Below are 21,948 nucleotides of genomic sequence, written 5' to 3' on the forward strand. Positions count from 1 at the left end.
GAGACTCAAGCTCATATCACGGCATCATAAGTATATATTTAAATCCTTCTTAATACAGAAAAGTAAAGCAACCATCCGTTATGTCATTCAACTGTTTTAGTTGATAGGACATGCATCCATGTAGGACTTAACTGTTTTAGTTAATCCATTCCGTATGTATGATTGGGTTGGAATTAGCATTTTGATCTAATCCATCCCTCCGTATGTCACCATCCCATACCGGTACATACATGCATATGATCCACAGATGATGCACATTTAAATAAACATCAAATATATCCGGAAACCAGCATAATAGAAAATAGATATTATTAAGATCCCATCATGCATCCAGTATATGATTTTATTCATAAAACTTCCATTTAAATTGCTAAAACATAATTAAATGAACAGTAATTTTAGCAGTTCCTCATTTAGCATCCATGGCATGACATAATAATATTCAGAATTTTAACCTGAGCATATTATAATAAAGATTCCTAACCACTACTTCCATACTAGTTCATTTACATTGCTAAAACAAAGACTAGCATTTAAATCCTTCTCAATCCTTGACGGCATGTAATTTAATATTCAAATCTCATGACGTCCCTTGAATTCTCAATTGTAAATCCTGTGCCGGATATAATGACACTCAGAAGTCTAAACTACACATTATATAAAACCCCCAAAAGTATTTTATATAGATCCATATAAATTGGATTAAAACAAAACCAATGATTAAAATTCCCTCAACTCCTTACAGCATGTAACTTTTATCTAAAGTTCATGATATCTATAACCACAGTAGAAACCATCGTTCCTAGAACCTGATTAGATTATATATGTCATTGATGTAAAATCCTAAGAACAACTTCCCTTTCAGTCCATTCATTTAGCTTAAATAACTAGAAATTTAAATATTTCTCCTTCCTTGACACCATGCATAATTATGTTTATAATTCATGATGTCCCTTACCCACAGCCTAAACCATTACTCCTGGGTCTTTAAATATGTTATATATAATATTTTAAAATCCCCAACTAAACTTCAGTATTGCATTATAGCCCCTGCAGTCCAAAAACCACCAAAAAAACACATTCTAGGCACTTACCAAAATTAGAGCCGCCTCCAATTTTAAGTTGAGCCGGCTCCACCTATATTGGAGCCACCTCAACACTTTGTGGAGCTAGCTCCACTTCAATGGAGCCGCCTCCATTGAAGGGTGGAGTCGCCTCCACTTTCCCAGCCTCCGTTTTTCCTTCTCCGCTTCCTCTGTGTTGCCTTCTTCGCGTCCGGCAAAGTCTCAATCCTCTGTCCCAACTTTTTAAAAGATTTTTAAGGTTCAAATTAAGTCCTAACAAGCCTAAAAACTTCTTTAATTCCAACATGAATTACCTAGCAAAATCTTAAACCATGAACGCAACAGTTTATGTTTTCTCCGTTTGTCTTCTTCACATCCGGTTAAATTCAACCCACCATTCTAGAATTTTTTCCTTACATTCCTAGGTTTCAATTCAAGTTCATTAAATCCTAGAAACTCCTCCAATTCTCTTGTGAAATTAATGACAAAAATTTAAAACAAAAACACAAAGTTCATAGTTTCAAAAACGAACAGGGGTCTAAACTTGTACAGAGACTCTATCATGCATAAAACATCCATTTTAATAGTTAAATTAAATTCCTGGAGACTATATAGAATGCACAGAACACAAGTTTATAGGAAGGAGATAGAATGAAACTTGCCTTTAGGTTTCGGTTTGAAACCTTCCAACGTCGGGTCTATAAATTCCGGCAACCCCAACACTGCTCTCCTCCTCTGACCACTGTTCCCCTCCTCTGTGACTTCTTGATTCTATCCAGAACCAACCCCTTCATTCTCCTTTAGGCTCACAAGCTATCATCAAAAACTTCTCTATTTCCCCCTTAACCTTCTCTCAAGTTTTCCTCTCAAGACCTCTCTTTGGTTTCCTCTCAAAACCTTATTACGTGAATAGAGTTCTTCCCAACCCTAGCAGATGTATCAGGATATATATATATAGTCATCCCAATCTTAAGTCTGATTATAACCGTATCTCTATAGGCTTTAATTAAACCCTAATATAAGTCGGCGACCTAATTATACAAAAACAATAAAACCCTACGACATAAACAACTTATAAAAGCTACCAAATATAATCTACCAAAGACACATTAATTAAAACCAACAAATCAAAGAAGTAAATTTAATCACAATTAAACAATTAAATAAAACCAACCAACAAATAATTTCAATTAACCAATTCAATAAAACAAACACATAATAATAATTAACCAATTAATTTTAAAATAAATTCATACTAAATCAACTAAGCAATTAAACTACATAAGTCACATAGTTAAATCAAAATGCTATAAAAACAAAATTAAATTCCCTTTTTATCTTTTTGAAAACTAGGGGTATTACAACTCCCCCCTTTGTGGAGCCGGCTCTTCCCAATGGAGAGCCGGCTATACACCTTATGGAGCCGGCTCTCTCTTCCCTACAGCTCTCTCTCCCTGAGAGCTGTCTACTGCAAACAATCATCTTTATCGCCTCCAGCAGTGATAAAACACCACTACATTTCTTTGCTGCAGTTACTAGGATCTAATCCATATCCAAAAAACCAAACTAGAAACTCATAAAAACTACAGTATGCATCAACACAATAATTAACATACATAATGAAACAATTTATACAATAAATCAATTTCAATTAATAACACATAATATGGTTAAATTCTCTGAATATATAAGTATACAAGAATAGTTTTTGATGTCTAATTTAATCATGGAGATTATCTAGGCATGCACAGAACACAGGTCAAGGGGAAGGAGTAAGATATAAAACTTGCCTTTGAGATTTCTGGTTCAAAACCTTAATCTCCTTCTTTGCTAATTAATCCAATGAACTTAGTTGCTTTCACAAACCCTCCGTTGCTCCTGGTTTAACCCATGAGCAAGTTTCAACCACCCTTCCTTCGTGCAGCCCTTGTTACTAGCCAAACCCTAATTCTCCCTCTCTGTTTTTTCTCAAACCTCTCTATATATCTCTCCGCCTCCACTACTACGTGAATAGGGTTCCCAAATCCTTGGCAGACATACAACATATATATATATATATATATTTGCGTATAAACCTAATTCTAATTATATTAAGAAAAAGAAAAAAAAACTAAAATAATTATATAACTAAGTCGGCTATATCCCACAACATGATTACCTAAAAGAATATAAAACCCTATACCATAGGGAAAGAGATTTTGTCAAAACAACCTATATACTACATTTTTACCGAAAACTGATCCTAATTTAACATTATTAATAATTGATAATTAAATTAACCTCATAACCTAATTAAAAAATTAATGAAAACAAATAAGTAAATTTCCATATAAACATACATTAACGAAAACAAATAATGCAATTAAATAATTAAACATTTACACAAATGGGAAATTAAATAATTAAACAATTACACAAATAGGCAAATAATCAAATAAAAATGCAATAAAACAATTAATTAAAATACCGAGACTATCTTTTTAAAATTAGGGGTATTACAAACTCTTCCAAATTTCTAATGGAAAATTGACTTGGTTCGTCGACATTGTGAATTATCTTGCAATTGGCAAGCTTCCAACCAATTGGTCAAGGCAAGAAAAGAACCGTTTCTTTGTTAACATTCGGAAATACTATTGGGAAGATCCCATTTTATTTTGATATTACCCGGATCAAATAGTAAGAAAACGCATTCCGTAGAGTGAAGTTTCAAGTGTCCTCGTGTTTTGCCATACCCTTGCATGTGGTGGATATTTTAGTGCAAAGAAGACCGCCTTGAAGGTTTTTCAAAGTGGGCTATTTTGACCCACCATCAATATAGATGCCTACAATTTTTGCAAGGAGTGTGAACGATGCCAAAAGATGGGATCAATGTCAAAGAGAGACATGATGCCCTTAACCAATATTCTTGTCGTGGACATCTTTGATATATGGGGCATTGATTTCATAAGTCCTTTTCCTATGTCCTATGGCTTCCAATACATTTTACTTACCGTTGATTATGTTTCCAAGTGTGTGGAGGCTTGTGCTACCAAAATGAATGACCACTCCGTGGTAGTTCAATTCATTAAATCAAACATCTTTACTCATTTTGATATGTCAAAGGCAATGATTAGTGATGGAGGAAAGCACTTTTGTAATCAATTTTTAAAGCAATTATTTTTAAAGTACTCCATCACTCATAAAGTTGCCACCCCTTACCATCCTCAAACAAGTGGGCAAGTGGAAGTCTTAAACTGGGAAATAAAGCAAATTCTTGAGAAAATAGTGAACACAACCCAAAAAAGATTCGTCAAGAAAGTTGAATGATGCTTTGTGGGCTTACCGGACGGCATAGAAGACTCCTATAAGCATATATCCTTATAGACTTGCATATGGAAAGCCTTGCCATCTTCTGGTAGTTAAAAAGCTCAACCTTGACCATGACAAAGCCGGAGAAAATCGTTTACTTCAATTGAATGAGTTGGAAGAGTTGAGACATAATGCTTATGATAATGCCAAACTTTATAAAGACACGACCAAGGCCTTCCATGATAAACATATTGTGAAGAAATCCTTTGAGCCCGGCCAAAAAGCGTGGCTTTTCAATTCTAGACTCAAACTCTTTCCCAGAAAGTTGCGTACCAAATGGGAAGGCCCATATGAAATCATTTCTATTATGCCTTACAGGGCAATTGAGATCAAGAGCTTTAAAGATGGCAACACATTCAAAGTAAATCGGCAAAGGTTGAAGCCATACATTGAAGGGCAATTTTTTCAAAGACATGGAAGCCGCCCTCTTGGTGGATCTGTGACTGAGATTGCTTAAATGTTGTTTAGAGATGTTAAGCCTAGTTCCATAGAGTTTCAAAACTCTATTTCTTTATTCTCTCTCTTTAGTCTTTCATTCTTACAACATCTTAATAAAGATCTTTGTTATTTCATTGAAGTTTTTCCAGGCATGTTGTGCGTTTTTCCAAAACCACACTTTTCAAATTTTAAAACTTGGAGTCTTGGATCAATCGACCCGAATTTTGATCGATTGAAAGTGCGTCAGAAATTCTCAATCGATCGGAAAATGTTCTCGATTGATCAAAAATAATTTTGATCGATCGGATTTGCGTTAGAAATTTTTGATCCCTAGCCTTAGTTTTCAGGTGCTTTCGATCGATTGTGGCTCAGCTCGATCGATTAAAGTATTTTCGATTGATAAAAAAAAAAAAAAAAATCATTATTATGCCCTTTGTGTAGTTATGATATTTTCATGTTTTCTATTGGGCCTGATCTCATCTCTTTCTTTGTGCCATATTTGATTTGTTTATTCCATTTGATGATAGTTGATAGTGTGACCAATTTTAGACTGGTTTTTAGAATATAAGTTTGGAGGTGCGCCTTCCAATGCTAAGCTTCCGTTGCTGGGTCTTTTTTGCTTCACCCATTTGGTATACTGTTTTCATTATCTGTTGCTTCTTTGTATATTGAGGATAATGCACAGATTAAGTTTGGGGGTGTGTTAGCATATTTACATGTCGCACTTAGTTTATGTGCATGTGGTATGACTTGAGAGTTTTTAGTTATGATTTTAATCTTTTGAGGACCATAATACTTAGAATTTAAAAATTATTTGACTTGAGAGTCCAACAGTCCTTGTATGCCTTGTGGATGCCATTTAGGAGTAAATTTTTCAAAAGATTGATATCTTGCTTGCATTTGTGGTCCACATCATCTTGATTTTGTGATTGTTTTGAGATTCGCTCTTGGATTCTGCACTAGCCCAGGCACACACTAGCATTCATTTATGAGGTACATGCTTTGTTGATTATTGATCTGGTTATATCCCAATTGAGCTATTTGTGCTTTGAAAGCTTTCATTCTTGACAAAGGTGGATAACAAACCCTTTTCACTAATTAGCCGGGATTCTAGTCTCATCGAGCATTGAATTTCTCGCGCCGAAAGGTGGAGGGCCAAACTCTAGGTTTTTAATAAAAAAAACAAAAATGAAAATTTGCAAAGGTAAATAAAGTGAGGACTTCTTACCAAAGGTGAGGAGTAGGAAATGATTACATGGAGGTTGTTTTGATTTATAGCCTAGTTGATTTAAGCTTGTAAGTTGATAAGTGTTTAAATGTTGCACTTTTCAGGACCAAGTTAGGGTATTTCAGTCTTTGCATCTATCTTATATTCATGTTTTAGTCCTAATTTATGTTTATGTGTATTTCAGGGCAATAAAGTTAAAATGAGCTAGGAACAGTCCATTACAGCTTTTTAGAGTCAAGCTAGAGCATCGGGACAAGATTCAGAAGGAAGCAGAAAAATGCAACAGAGATTGCACTGCGTTTGGACGCAAGCCTTCCATACATTGCATCCAGATGCCAAAAGCGACATCTGAATGCCATGCTACTGGCAGCAGATTTAGTTACGGGATTGACTTATTTTTATGACTACGGGTTTTGACTTAATGGGCTTATTTTTGTAAATTATTTCCTCCAATAGGGTTTTCGACTTAAGAGAAACAAACCCATTATTTTTAAAGTTAGAGTTCATTATTTTTAAATAGTTTTTATTATTCTGAATCGATATATCACATTCTCTCTGGAAAACGCAAAAAATGAGAAAAAGCTAGGGTTTTAAGAAAAAGTACATAGAAGAAGAAGAAGCGCAAAGATGATGAAGAAAAGAGTGGAGATTGTTCCATCTTCGAATCCATCAACCATAAGTGGTTGGTTCTTCAACTTAAGGTTGGATAAACCCTAAGCATGTAACCTAATTCTTAACTTTTCACTTTTGGGGATTTATTTGTGTAATTAGTGTATAGCCTTGAATGTTTATGAATGAATTCTTCCAATTGATTATCAATGTTAATATCATGTTGTCGTATATGTTTTTGCTTGATAATGAACTTTTACACTTGATTTCTTTGTAAATTGAATCTTATGATGGCTATGCATGGTATTGATTAGTTATAATTATGTTTCAAATTGATGAAAAATACTTTTACTTGATGGATGGCACTACATGTTTAGGTTAATTCATTAGTTTAGTAGTTTTAAGTTCATGTTTAATTAGTTTAATTTAAGTTTAATTAGTTTAATTTCAATTTAATTATTAGGTAAGTAGACCATCCATTCTTGTATTCGAATTCCATATTTTTTGTCACAGAAGCATTATTCTCTTAATTAATGTAGGCTAGAATTGGAACTTGAATTGATGGATCATTCTTTGAATTGGTGAATTAGTCTAGACTTAATTTAATTGTCATTAGGTAGGCAATTCAAGCCTGAAATTGATGCTTCATACTTTTCATTGCAATTGTTAACCTTATTTAGAATTACATTTGATTATGTCCTCAATTAGTTAAAAGTTAGCTAGTTAGGGAATGTGCTTAGTGATGAATCCTATACCCTAAGTCTCTTTCCTAATCTTTTAAACTCTATTCTTTTATTTGCAATATTTAGATTAAAATTTGTTCTAATCACAAAACAAATCTCTCTTAGCAATCACATAAGCATGAAAGTAGAATTTAATTCTAAAAATCAATATTTGTTTAGATCTCTTGGGACGATCCCTAGTCGCTTCATACTCTATTGTATAAGTGTTTAGTGGTTTTATAAATTATAAAATATGATACTCACTTAACATTATTTCTAAAGCTAAAGTGTTGTGCATTATTTTGTGCACACACTCGGTCACATGGCTAATGTTGGAACTATCAATTGCATCGTTGTTTTGTTTTGTGTGGTGTTAGGATTCCATCTTTAGGGGTATCTCTACACCTAATGCCTTAAAGCCCTTCGGTTTAGGAGTCATTGACCTAACGCTCGTCTCATTAATCTTCTAGAAATCTTAAGAGATCACTACATTGCAATATGCTTCCATCTTTGATCTTATAAAAATAAATAAAAAATAAAAAAATTGAGTGAAAAGAATAAGTGCACCTAGTTGAATAAAGCTTTAATAAAATGTTCATTCTTTGTCTTGATGATCGGTACTAGATTTGAGTACTAGCTTGAGGCCAGATGTGATCATTTCTTTAGTTGGCTTAGATAGCAACATATTTGATGCTGGTTCACTTAGAAAGGATTCTAGAGTTATTTTGATTTATATGATCATTGTCTTGATGTGTGGATGACCATACTTGTTTACTTAGCGTCGAAATTTTAGAGAGTTGCTTGGAAATGGTTGAAAAATTGCATTCTAGTTTTCTCCCAATGTTTGTTTTGTATGTTGGTGCCTCTTAGTGAGAAAGAGCTTAATGTTTGTGGATATCATTTCTAGAAACCCTCACGAGACTTCAATCGTCCACTAGGGGTAACCTAGGGGTTTAAAAGGCTTATTGCATATGCCAAATTCAATCATGTTCCCTACGAAAGTGGCGTTATCCTTTCATTACTTTCTAGTTCATAGTTGTATAGTTGTTTATCTCTTTTTTTTCTTTGTAGTTCATTGCTAGGGACTAGCAATATCTAAGTTTAGGGGTGTGATAAGTGCTCAAATGTGATGCATTTTATCACCTAAACTAGGGTATTTTAGTCCATTCATTTATCTTATTTTCCTATTTTCGTTATAATTTGTGTTTTTGTCTATTTCAAGTCAATAAGGTTTAAACAGGCTAAAAAGAGCCTTTTAGCTTAATGTTGGAGTCAAGGAGAAAATCGAGAAGAAGTTAGAAAAACTAAACTGTTGAAACTTCGATTAATCGAAGGAAGCTACAATCGATCGAAATGAAGGCAGTGCCAGCTCAATGGATAAGGTAGCCAGCTGTCCAAAATATCTTGCCACATCAGCTTCGATCTATTAGAGCAAGTGCTGGATCGATCGAAGCCCAATTCAATTAATCGAAGCAAGGGCTGGCAGTGAGCTATTTTAATTCTCAAGCGCGCCCAAACTCCACCAACTCTTGTAGCTCCGAGTTTGCACCAATCAAAAGCCATAATTTTGACTTGTTGTTCCTCAAAGAGGCTTATATACAAATCAAATGAACCAATTTGTATAGAGTTAGCAATTTTAGTTTGAAGTTTTATTACCAATTATAAAAATAGGTCTTAGATAGTTTCTCTCTCTAGAACTAGGGTTTTGGAGCAAAGCAAAGAGAGAGAAGATGGTGCCTACAATGAAGAAAACCCTTTAGGGTTCCATCATTCTCTTGGGGCTAGAGGATGCCCCTAGGCTTACTTTCTAAACTTAGTATTTTATAGTTTTTGGGGATTTTAGTTATAAATGATGTTTTGACCATGAATAAATATAGATCTTGTTTTTTTTACATGATTTGTATGAATTAATGCTTTCAATTGATCTTTTAATTCTATTTATATGTCTATGTATACTAGAATGAATGGTCATGTGTTTATCACTAAGTTTTATGAGTTTGATGCATATCTATGTGTGTTGGAACTATAACTCTAGTGATGGTCAAGGCGTGGTGCTTAATTGATTACTCTTGTGGTTTATTTGATGGATCATGCTTATTTCTTGATGGATTGTGCTACCTCCGTAGTTTAATTAGTTTAATTTCCATGTCATTAGCATAGTTATAGTGTAGTTGCCTTAATTTCCTAGATAGGTAGACAATTCATTCTTGTTGATTGATGATCTATGCTTATGAGTGCAAGTAGTACATTTCTCTAGATTCTTGTATGCATTAATTGTGATTTGAATGAATGGTTAATGGTTTTTTTTGATAGGTTATGCTATTCACAAGATTAATTAGACAATTTATGCTTATTTGCCATCCATTCTTAGTTTTCAATTAACAGCACACACATTTGATTTACATTATGAAACTCCCCTTAAATTGACAATTGCTAATGTTTAGTGAAGTGAAGCTTTGGGGTAAACTCTATGCCCCAAGACCTTTCTCTCATTCTCTTTACCTTAATCTCTAAATTGATTTTAGTTTGCATGCTTTTCATTGAACCATTAGTTTAATTCAACCAACCAAACCCCTATTTGATCATTCTACCTACTAATCCAACATTGATTTTGGAGTACCTTGCAAATCCTTTGAGACGATCCCTACTCGCTCTTGCTACATTATTAGTTAGTAGTGGTAGTGGCTTTTATAAATTTAAACTTGATCAAAAAGGCTTTCTTGAAGTGCACTCACTATCACATACACACATTTTGGCATATCATAACGGCCTCATGTCACTTAATAACAAGTAACTAATGTGTAACATAACTCATCAAGTCTAAGCATAAACCATCCAATTAATCCACAATTGTAGCACACATCAATCTAGAGAATCATACAACTTGTAGCAATAAGCATGGATTAACAAATTTAAGCATGTATTGTTTACCTATCTAGGAATTTCAATGCAATTACACTATAATTAAACTACTACAGTGAAATTGAGAAAATTTAAACTAAAAGTGTAATACAATCCATCCAGCATAAGCATAACCCATCATATTAATCAATAAGTGTATCTAGTGAAATCCATGCATAGCCATCACTAAATCCTAAAAACAAAAGTATCTAGTGTAGAGACATAATCCTTAAATAATCACACATAAACATGCAACCAATTTAGAGAATTAATAGGAAGAATTCAACTACAGAAATCATAGGAAAAACCAAGATTTATATATTCATAAGGCTATAACATTCATTACAACAATAAATTCCCAAAAAAAAACAAAGACTAGGGTTTAGATTACAAGCCTAGGGCTCATCCAAGCCCTAAGATGGTATTTAGCTACTCATAGAGGAGGTGGATGTGGTCATGGAACCCTTAAGGCCAATCCCCAGACATAGCCTTATCTTCTTCCTCTTGGTCTTCTTGGTAGAAACCCTAGAGATCTTGATGTTCTTGCCTGCTTTCTTCCTAAAAACCCTAATTCTAGAAAGAGAAAACTATGTAATTAAAAGCTAACTAAATGAAATAATGGCCAACCCTTTACAATATAGTTAATTTTCCCTTTTTATACAAGACCTTTGGAAGCCAAAATGGGTCAGAAACAAACCCCAAAATCATTCAACCTCGTAGCCATTTGGTAGGTGAAGTTCGAGTGAAGCCGGGAATAAAACAGCTCACTGCCAGCAGAGTTGTGATCAATCGCAGGGATTTACGATCGATCGTGAATTTTTTCGATCGATCGTGCTGACATGGCATTGCTATTTTGACAACTGGTTGTCTTATCCGCTGTGTTGGCGATGACGTGACATTACAAACAATTGCACTTCCTTGCGATTAATTATGATTTGAACAAATGATGACATGGTAGCCCTATCCAATTGTTGACGTCACCTGCGATCAATCGTGGACTGTTCCAAGGTACTTTTTTTGAACTTTTTTTAGATTTTCTGCTTGACTCCAAAAAGGCTTTAATAGACTTTTTTTAGCTCGTTTGAAACTTATTGACCTGAAATAGATAAAAATGCAAAAATAAAGATAGATGAAGGGACTAAAATACCCTAGCTTAGGGCTCAAATGTGTAACATTTAAGCACTTATCACACCCCCAAACTTAGATATTGCTAGTACCTAGCAATGAACTATAAAGTAAAAAGGAAATGAATAACTATATAACTACGAACTAGAAAGCAATAAAAGGATAACACCGTTTTCCTAAGGATCATGGTTGCATTTAACATATGCAATAAGCCTTTGAAACCCCTAGGTTACCCCAATGGATGAGTGAAGTCTCATGAGGGTTTCCAGAAATGATACCCACAAACATTAAGCTCTTTCTTACTTAAGAGGCACCGACCAACATTCCAAACAAATATTGAAAGAAAACTACCTCAAGTATGCCATTTATCAACTATCTCTAAGCAATTTTCAAAATACTAACAACAAGTAAGCAAATATGGTCCTCCACATATCAAGTAAGATAATTATGCAAATTAAAACAATTCTAGCATCCTTTTGAGTGAACCGACATCAAATTTGTTGTTATCTTGGCAAATAAATGAAAAGGACACAACTGGCCTCAAATTAGAACACAAATCAAGTACCAATCATCAAGACAAAGAATAAACATTTTTATTCAATTTATTTCCAACATGTTTTTTTTTTTTTAGGATCAAGGATAAGAGTATGGTGCAATGTAGTGATCTCTTAAGCTCTCTAGAAGATCCATGTAACGAGTGTTATGTCAATGACTCCCAAACTGGACGGCTTTAGGGCATTAGGTGTAAAGACACCCCTAAGGACTTACAATCCCAAATCAACTAGGTTACAAATCAAAACAACTCTCATCATGTCATTTCCTTACTCTCCACCTTTGGTAAGAAGTGCTCACTTTTCTTTTCTTTTTCTTTTTCCTTTTTTTTTTTTTTTTTTTTTTTTTTTTTTTTTTTTTTACTATTGTGTAGGCCATTCACTTTTCAGCGCGAGAATTCAATACTTAATGAGGCGAGAATCCCGGCTACTCGATAAAAGGGTTTGTTATTAGCATGTAAGGTCATCTTATTAAGAATGAAATTTTTCAAAGCCTACTAGCTCAATTGGGATATAACCAAAATAATGATCAACTAAGCATATACCCCAAAAATGAATGCTAGTGTGCGTCTGTGCAAATGTAGTATTCAAGAGTCGAATCTCAAAGCATTCTCAAAAACAAAAGAGGATGTGAACCACAAAAGCAAGCATGAAATCAAACTTTTAAGAATTTTGCTCCTAAATGGCATCCAAAGGCATACAAGGAGTATTGAACTCTTAAGTTAAGAAAATTTTTAATTCAAAGAAACATGGGTCTTAAAAGATCAAAATCATCACTAAGTTCTAACATCATATCACATGCATAGAAAATAAAATAAAACATGCTAAAACACCTCTAAACTTAATCTGTACATTGTCCTCAATGTACAAAGAGAACGACAAAAAGTGGAAAGATTATACCAGATGGGCATAACATACAGAACCCAATAATGGAATGCTGAAGTATTGGAAGGTGTACCACCAAACTTAGATTCCAAAAACCTGTTTGAAAATGTCACACTAGCAACTGTCAAGGCATGTGCATAAAGTGATAAAAATGAGAGAGAATGGAGAACTGTGACTAAATGCGCAGAAAAATCATGCATATATCAATATCAAATATCCAAAAATCTAAGGCAAAAATCTAAAACAGATATCCATGAATCAATATCCAAAACCCAGGCAAAATGTATCAAACAGTACATATCCCCAAAATATAATGTATCAAATAGTATCAAGAGCAGGTAAATAAATGACTTAATGACAGAGAAAGATGGTGGAATCATGGAGTAACATCTGGTGGTGGCTCTAGCATGTCTGCCAGGTGCTTAATCATAGATGTAACTTCCTCGTGGAAGCTAGTTAGGGTAAACTGCACCTCTGTACGGAGCTGAGTAATGTCCCTCCTCACATATATGACTCCTCTCTCTAGATCATCAGTCCTCTGTCCCATCCAGGCACTGAATGATCTGAAGTCTGGCTGAAGCTGAGTCAGATCATCCCTGAGACTAGAATCGAAACTAGCTTATTGAGAGGGTGGGTATGTCTAAAATACTGAAGGTAGAAGTGGAGCTGAAGAAGAGCCCGGCTGAAACTGGGATGTAGTGGGTGGCATGCTGTTGTTGAGATGTGGAAGAGGTGCGCTGTCATGTCCTAGCACTTGAGGAGGAAGGAGATCCATGTTGTGAAACTGTAGATCTGAGCCTCTTCTTCATAGTTACTTTTAGACTCATCTGAATAGCATTGTAACTCTTTTTCCAACTGGCGACATTATACTTCTTATTGGGCTCCTTTGGCTCTTCCTCTAGGTCGAATGGGAAGTGCTAGTCCTTCAGAAGTTGTGTGATCAAATGACCAAAGGGAATAGACCAGACCTTGGCTTTTTCATTCTGCCTGAGTACTAAATTATCCTAGTAATTGTAAAAGACACTCCATATAACTAAAGGAACCAAATGCCAACATCCTGTATGAATACTGTAAAGGGCCTTCAAAAATGTCATCCACCTCTATGTCTTATGCCTTGATGGAAAGACATTACGGTATAGCACCGTATCAATGAACCATAACTGCGGTGAAATATCAACTCGCTCTGCAAAAGTGTTACCCAGATAGGCTGTGTGAGGAGAGAGAGATGCAACCATATCCTGCTCTAAAAGATACTCTGTGATAAGAGGATACAATGGCTGCTTTGAATCTGTGACCACTAGTGGGATATGCGAGCATCTGCAAGCTATCTCGATGGTAGCTGTGGAAATCATGATGTCCTGCCCATCCACTATAGTGTGTAGGACCCTAGGGTCAACCTCATCCCTATGGAGGTGTTGATTAAACAATGCCACCAACCGTGGGTATACCTTGCCATCCACTAGCGTCAAAATATAAATAATGCCTTGATGGATGATCTCGTTGTATGCTCAATGGGTCTACTTAGACCATGAGAATAAATAGATATCGAAGGCATACTCCAAATCCCGTCCTCTCCCGGGAAAAGGCGGGAAAGTGTGCATAATTGAAGGGGAGAATTTTTAGAATTGAGGGGTAGGGGGACATATATATATATATATATTCACATATTGATATGTGTTGATTGTTTATCTTTCTTGATTAAGCTTCACGGGTAATTTTTGTGATGGCCTAAGTTTTTCAACCCGGTGCGTCAGTGATGACCCGTAAGTTGACCTAATAACGGATCAGAAATGCAGAAGCAAAAGATGAAACCAAGGTATCTAGAGATATAAACCATCTCTAAGACACCAATGTGACATTCCATGAGGTCACGAAAGTTAAAAGAAAGCGAATGAGCAAACAAGAGTCAAAACGGGCTAAATCCTTCAATGAAGGGAAAAATGGTAAATTCACAAATGAGAAGAGAAAATTAACTCTAAATAGGTCAAATAAGGTGAATACAACCTAATCTAATCATTTCACAACATTCCAAGAGGTTCTAAGAACTTTGGATAAGAATCCCACAAAATGCCCCTTCCCGGTTTAAGCGAAAACTGACACTACCTCACTAAAATATGAATAACTCCAACTATGATTGGAATCTGAGAATGGAATAAATACCATTGGAAAGATGACTCAAAATCATTGAGTTTAAGCTCAAGAATCACCCCATTTGGATAAGAAATGAAGGAGTTATTCCCTTTTGAAATTGGAACTTCAGTGCTGAAACACAATAGAGAAGCTATGCATGTTCAAGCTATTTCGGTCAACCAAAATAGAGTTTTGGTAGACCAAACTCGATAGAAACTTTTCTAAAGTAATGATTTTAAGGAGTCTTTGGTTTGGTAGACCGAATTAAACCATCGGTCGACCGAAATAGGCCATCAGTCGACTGAAATGGCCCTAAAAGCTGAAAATGGCTACTTGAATTAATGAATTACTATACAATGAAGCTACCAAAAGCTATCGGTCGACCAAATTGGAGTTTTGATCGACCAAAACTCCTCGAAAACCTGTTGTAAGGCCTGTTATATGTCAAAGAAGTTAAGGTTCAACCCATGCTTTGAATCCCATGATGATTTGGTTCAAAAATGAAAGTTTAAATATGATTTTCAATGAGATTTGAGTATGTGAGCATGTCAACAACCTTTAAATGGATAAATAATACAAAACAATAGCCCATGGCCTCATAAATGTCCTTTACAAGATTATCACATGCCGAACCTCCAAGGTATTTAAAAATACATTTTTGAAACAAAAGTTGGTACCAAATGGATACAAGTACTAATATAAACATACTTAGACCTTGGCCTCCATACATACATGCTTCTAATATCAAAAGTAAGTACTCGGGTATCATTACACATCAAGGTAGCTACATTAGCCTCAAAAATACCATACATCCATGGTACGCAAAAATATAACTTCAAAAGTAAAGCATGCTAAACACTTGCATGTTAATATACAAAAATGCTTCAAATGGCTCATGAGCATCCAAGAACATAGTCTCTTTACCTAAAAAACAACCCAAACCACTAGGATGAGTAATCAAGTTACTCATATGAAGAAGCATATGCGTATACCCTAAAGTTTCAACATCATTGCAAGATCAATATAGACGAATACAAGGGAGTATTCCACTTAACGTCTATATTCAAGGTGTTCTAAGGAATCATCCTAAGCTAACTTAATGATCCTTTAACAACACATATAAATAATAATGTAGTTAACAACATCAATTTGCCAATAACCAAAATCACAAGTTACAATTAAGCATTGGTTGTCCACTTGGAAAATAATGCGAAATCAATTAGTGGAATACTTAGCCATCATGTCTCGGACTAAACCAAGATCAAAATGGTTATTCCGGGCATTAACTCACTGGGAAGACCACCCTAGTGTGCATTATCTCAATTGTGGAGAACTCATATCTCCTGCACTAGAGCCAAACTCTAGCCATATCACTTGTAACAATGTCCCAAGATAATCCAAAATCATAATCAAGTTCAAAACTCAAACGCTAAAATTAAGGCATACAAACCACCTTCCATGCATAAGTATTTTGAAACCACACAAACCATGTCTTAGGGTTCCAAGTCTAAAATGGCATACCAAATAACAAGTCCTCATTATGATATTTTGTACAATACAATACCACCAACTTATCAATTTAAATAATGGCTCAACAATAAGCTATATATACTAGATTACAACATTATAGTATTAGGCTTCTAAAATAATCACAATTGTCATCAACAAGATCATAGAATTATCACCACCATAAATATAGCAATTCAAGTCAATAGTAATTGTATATAACATTAATAATTCTACAAGAGTTCTATATCACTACCACATATGAAAATACTAGAATTTAGCATGCTACTAAATTATATAATCCTTCTACACATGGTTTATATATATCATACATGCTTAAATCAATAAACCCTAAGTCAAGAAGTGAGGGTTTCCTATAATATGCAAGACTATCATATTAAAAGCATGTTCACAATATGTATTAAACCCCAAGGATTATAGAACACTTAAAATATAAACATACTACCACCTACCTCAATAGAGAATTAAATCTCTATAATCCAAGCTACCAAGCTCAAAATGGAAAACAAATTTAGGGTTAATGAAGAGGAGAGTGAGGGGAAACTTTTGTCTCCCAAGGTTTTAAGTCTAGGATGAGTGGAAGGACGCCAAAAGTGAGGTCAAAGCTCTGAGCCAAGCTTTTCCTTCAATGGTGGCTAGGTTAGGGTTCTTAGAGAACAAGAGAAAATGAAAGGGATAAAATGAAAATGGTGAGTAGTGGATCTAGTATTCCTCCACTCACTATGTGTTCTAACACTACCTCTCACACACACACAATGCAAGACTTAATTTGGTGCCTACACTTGTCACAAATCAATGGCTCTTCCTAGGCTTAATCTTAAGCCTACACTTGTCAACCATCTAAGCCAACAAGTGCACCTATCCTAGGCCAACAAGTGGGTGAATCTCCAACCTCCAAATGTCAATAGATTATGCCCCCAAGTCACTCGACCCCATTGCCAATAAGTGGCACCATGAGAGTGTGACACTTGTTTCACTTTCCAAAAATTGTAAAAAGTCCTTTTTCAAAATATCTTACAAATTAAATTGCAAAATGGTCCCTAAGACGAAAAATAATTACTTTATTTACACTAAAACCCCATAAATAAAGAATAATTATAAGAAAGGCATCCATGCCCTTTATGAAAAAGTAAGCAACTAACATGCTTTTCTACAAAAGTAAAAATACCACTATCATGGAAATCAAATATCATGGATGCATGCAAAACCAGAATCAAATCCGAGTACAACAAGTGAGGTTTTGCAAGGAAAAATGATAAACGGGAAAAAAATGAAATAGAGAAAAGACAAAATAGAAAAAAGACGAAAAAATAAAATCGCCGAAAAAGGAAAAGGAGGAAAAAGACCGGGTTGTTACAACCTACCCTCCTTAAAAGGATTTCGTCCCCGAAATCAAGTCGTACCTGAAAGAGATAACAAATTGGGATACCGAGAATGAACCTCCTGTTCGAGCTCTCAGGTTGTCTCCTCATTGTTGCGATGTCTCCACAAGACCTTAACCAATGGAATGGTCTTGGTCCATAAGACTTGGTCCCATATCAAGAATCTAGACTGGACCCTCCTCGTAGGTCATGTCCTCATCAACAATAACATCTATCCACCGTAAAATATGCGATGGATCCGGCTTGTACTTCCTCAACATAGATATATGAAAGACATCGCGAACCCTATCCAGGTCTGGCGGCAATGCCAAACGATAAGCAACTTCACTGATGCGCTCCAAAATTTTAAATGGTCCAATGAACCTAGGAGACAACTTGCCCGTCTGCCGAAATCTCAGAAGTCCCTTCTGTGGAGAAATCTTGAGAAAGACGTGGTCCCCTATCTCAAAAGAGAAGGATCTCTTCCTCTTGTCAGCATAACTCTTAATCTTTTTTGTAGTCTCAAAGACAATATGTTATCACCTACCTCATTCCAACAAACTCAACCATACAAGGTCTGCCATACAACGCCTCAAAAGGTGCCGTACCAATACTGGTCTGGTAACTGTTGTTGTAGGCAAACTCAACCAAGGGTAAGTAGTCTTCCCAATTACCCCCAAAATCCAAAATGCAAGCTCGTAACATATCCTCTAATATCTGAATTGTACGCTCTGACTGACCATCAGTCTGAGGATGGAATGTTGTACTGAAATAAAGCCCCATGTCAAGAGCCTCCTGAAAACTCTGCCAAAAGTAAGACATGAACTTGGGATCCCTATTTGAAACGATGGATACTGGAACCCCGTGAAGCCTGACAATCTGCCCCACATACAGCCCACTAAGTCTCTCTGCGTCATCTGTCATTGCTATAGGCAAAAATTGAGCCGTCTTAGTTAATCTGTCAACAATGACCCAAACGGCATCATTCCCTGCCTTGGATCTCGGAAGTCCCATCACGAAATCCATAGTGATATGCTCCCACTTTATCTCTACCACTAGTAGTGGTTGCAACAAGCCTGCCAGTCTCTGATGTTCTGCCTTCACTTGCTGACAAATAAGGCATTTAGACACGAACTGAGAAACATCCCGTTTCATACCTTTCCACCAAAACTATTTTCGTAAGTTGTGATACATCTTCGTACCACCAGGATGAACTGCGAGTCGAGAATGGTGAAAATCCCAAGGAATAATGTCATGATAAGTTAGAGGAACAAACATCTTCCCTCTGTACCTGAGACCACTATTTGAATGCAAGGTCCAACCCTCTATATTCTCGCCGCCTGAAATTCGATTGCGGATGGACTTCATCTCCCCATCCCCCTATTGTGCCTTAATAACTCTGCTAACAGGAGCTGGTTAAGCCACAAGGCTAAACAAGATAGCCGGTGAAACATCATCGTACAACTGTAAACCAAGATCTGCAAGCTCTTCTAGCATCTTCCATCTATGAATGGAAATGCTAGCAAGAGTACCCCGTGACTTCCTACTCAATGCATCGGCCACTACATTGGCCTTCCTCGGATGATACTGCAACTCAAAGTTGTAGTCCTCCATGAACTCAACCCATCTGCGTTGTCTTAAATTCAAATCCTTCTGTGAGAAGATATATTTGAGACTTTTGTGATTAGAGAAAACCTCCAACTTCTCCCCGTACAAATAATGTCTCCACCCTTTCAGGGCAGAGATAATTGCTGCCAACTCCAAATCATGTGTCGGATAGTTAAACTCATGAGTCTTCAATTGTCGAGACCCATAAGCAACCACCCGCTCTGTCTGCATCAAGACACAACCCAATCCTTCCCGCAAAGCATCGCAATTGACCACGTAACCCAAACCATGTTTAGGTATGATCAAAACTGGAGCTGATGTCAATCTGACCTTCAACTCCTGAAAAGTAAAATCACAAGCCTCATTCTATATGAACTTGACTCCCTTGCGAGTAAGTCGAGTCATAGGTGCTGCTAAATGAGAGAAATCCGAAACAAATCTCCTGTAGTAGCCGGCTAAGCCAAGAAAGCTCCGAACCTCAAACATTGTCTTCGGACGATCACAATCCATAACAGACTCAATCTTTGATGGATCCACTGCAACACCGCTCCTTGACACGACGTGTCCAAGGAACTTCACTTCTGGTAGCCAAAATTCGCATTTCTCGAACTTAGCATACAACTGATTATCCCTAAGGATCTGCAACATTATCCTTAAATGATACTCATGCTCCTCTACCAAAGCTGAGCATACGAGAATTTCATCAACGAACAACACCACAAATTTTTCAAGATAGTCACTGAATACACGGTTCATCAAATCCATAAAAGTTGCTGGAGCATTGGTCAAACCAAATGACATTACCAAAAACTCATAATGGCCATACCATGTACGAAAAGCGGTCTTGGATATATCCTCATCCTTAACCCTCAATTGATAGTATCCCGATCTCAAATCAATCTTTGAAAAGTATGTCGCTCCCTTCAACTGATCAAACAAGTCATCAATCTTAGGCAAAGGATACCTGTTATTGATGATAGCATGATTCAACTTGCAATAATCGATGCAAAGTCTCAAAGACCCATCATTCTTCTTCATAAAAAGAACCAGTGCTCCCTATAGTGAAGCACTAGGACGAATAAAGCCATTAGCTTTCAATTCATCTAACTGACCTTTTAGCTCATCAAGCTCTGCCGGTGCCATATGGTACAGTGCCATAGAGATGGGCGTTGTACCGGGAATGACATCAATGGCAAAACAACTTCCCTTAAAGGAGGTAACTCTATCAGTTCCTCTGGAAAGACATCAACAAAATCCTTAACAACTGCCGGAAGAACACGACCCAAACTGCTATCCTCGTTAACTAGCAAACTAGCCAAATAGGATCTGTAGCGACTCCAGTCACCAATACTAAAAACCATCGCCGGGTGGGAATCGCTCTGATCTCCCACAAAATGGAAACAATATCCCTTGGGAGTGCAAACGGACACCCTCCCATGGAAGCAATCGATCGTAGCCTGAAAGAATGACAACCAATCCATCCCGAGAATGACATCAAAGCCCATCATGTCTAGAACAACAAAATCAAACTTTAAGGTCTGCCCAGCTATCTCAATAGCATAATTCCGATGAACACGATCCAAAGACACTGGACCCCCAACTGGTGTCTTAACATAGATAAGATTATCCCGAAGTGTGACCTCCAGACCCAATGAATGTGCAAATGATGCTGAAATGAAATAATATGATGCACCTGTGTCAAAAAGAATCCGTGCCCAAGAACTAAAAACTAGAAAGATACCTTGAACTGAAGAGGTGCCTACGAAAGCATCCGCCTATGGAAGAGCGTAAACTCATCTCTAAGGCCCTGAGTCCGATTGTGAACTACCCTGATAGCCTGACTGATATGTAGAAGCAGTAGGTATAGAACCCCTGGCTAGATAAGTACTCTGAAACTAGACTGAACCACTGCAAACTGTGCTGGTGCCATCTGTGAATCTATGCCACTACGTGACTTATTCAACAACCTTAGACAATCCTTCTTGAGATGACTTGGTCACTTGCAATAAAAGCAAGCTCCCTGCCCTACTCTCGTAGAAACTGATGTCTGACGGGCCTGTGGTCGAAACTGTGGGCAACAAGGCTTAATGTGCCCCAGCTACTGATAATGGTAATAAACCATACCATGGGCTGATCCCATAGATATAGGAACTCTGGTTGCAGAACGATTCTACTGTGGTGCCCCTTATGAGTGTGTACCGTTCCCTGCCTTAGCCTTCTTCCACTGACTCCAGATGACGGAGTGTCCCCATGAGGCTGCTTATGTGAACCCCTAATCCGTATTTGATCCCGTTCCTCTGTCTCAGCTAGCATAGTCCTCTGGACCACTTCTCTGTAAGTCCTCAAGTCAATAATTGAGACTCGTGGCCTGATGTCAAGATGTAGTGCATCCTAAAATTTCATTGCCCTGGCCTCATTTGTCGCTACCATGTCCTCGGCATAATGAGAGAG

The sequence above is a fragment of the Cornus florida genome, unplaced genomic scaffold (assembly GCF_030987335.1).
Source record: "Cornus florida cultivar Cherokee Brave unplaced genomic scaffold, ASM3098733v1 CherokeeBrave_3.0.0_Hap2_Chr01, whole genome shotgun sequence".
NCBI classification, from domain to species: Eukaryota; Viridiplantae; Streptophyta; class Magnoliopsida; order Cornales; family Cornaceae; genus Cornus; species Cornus florida.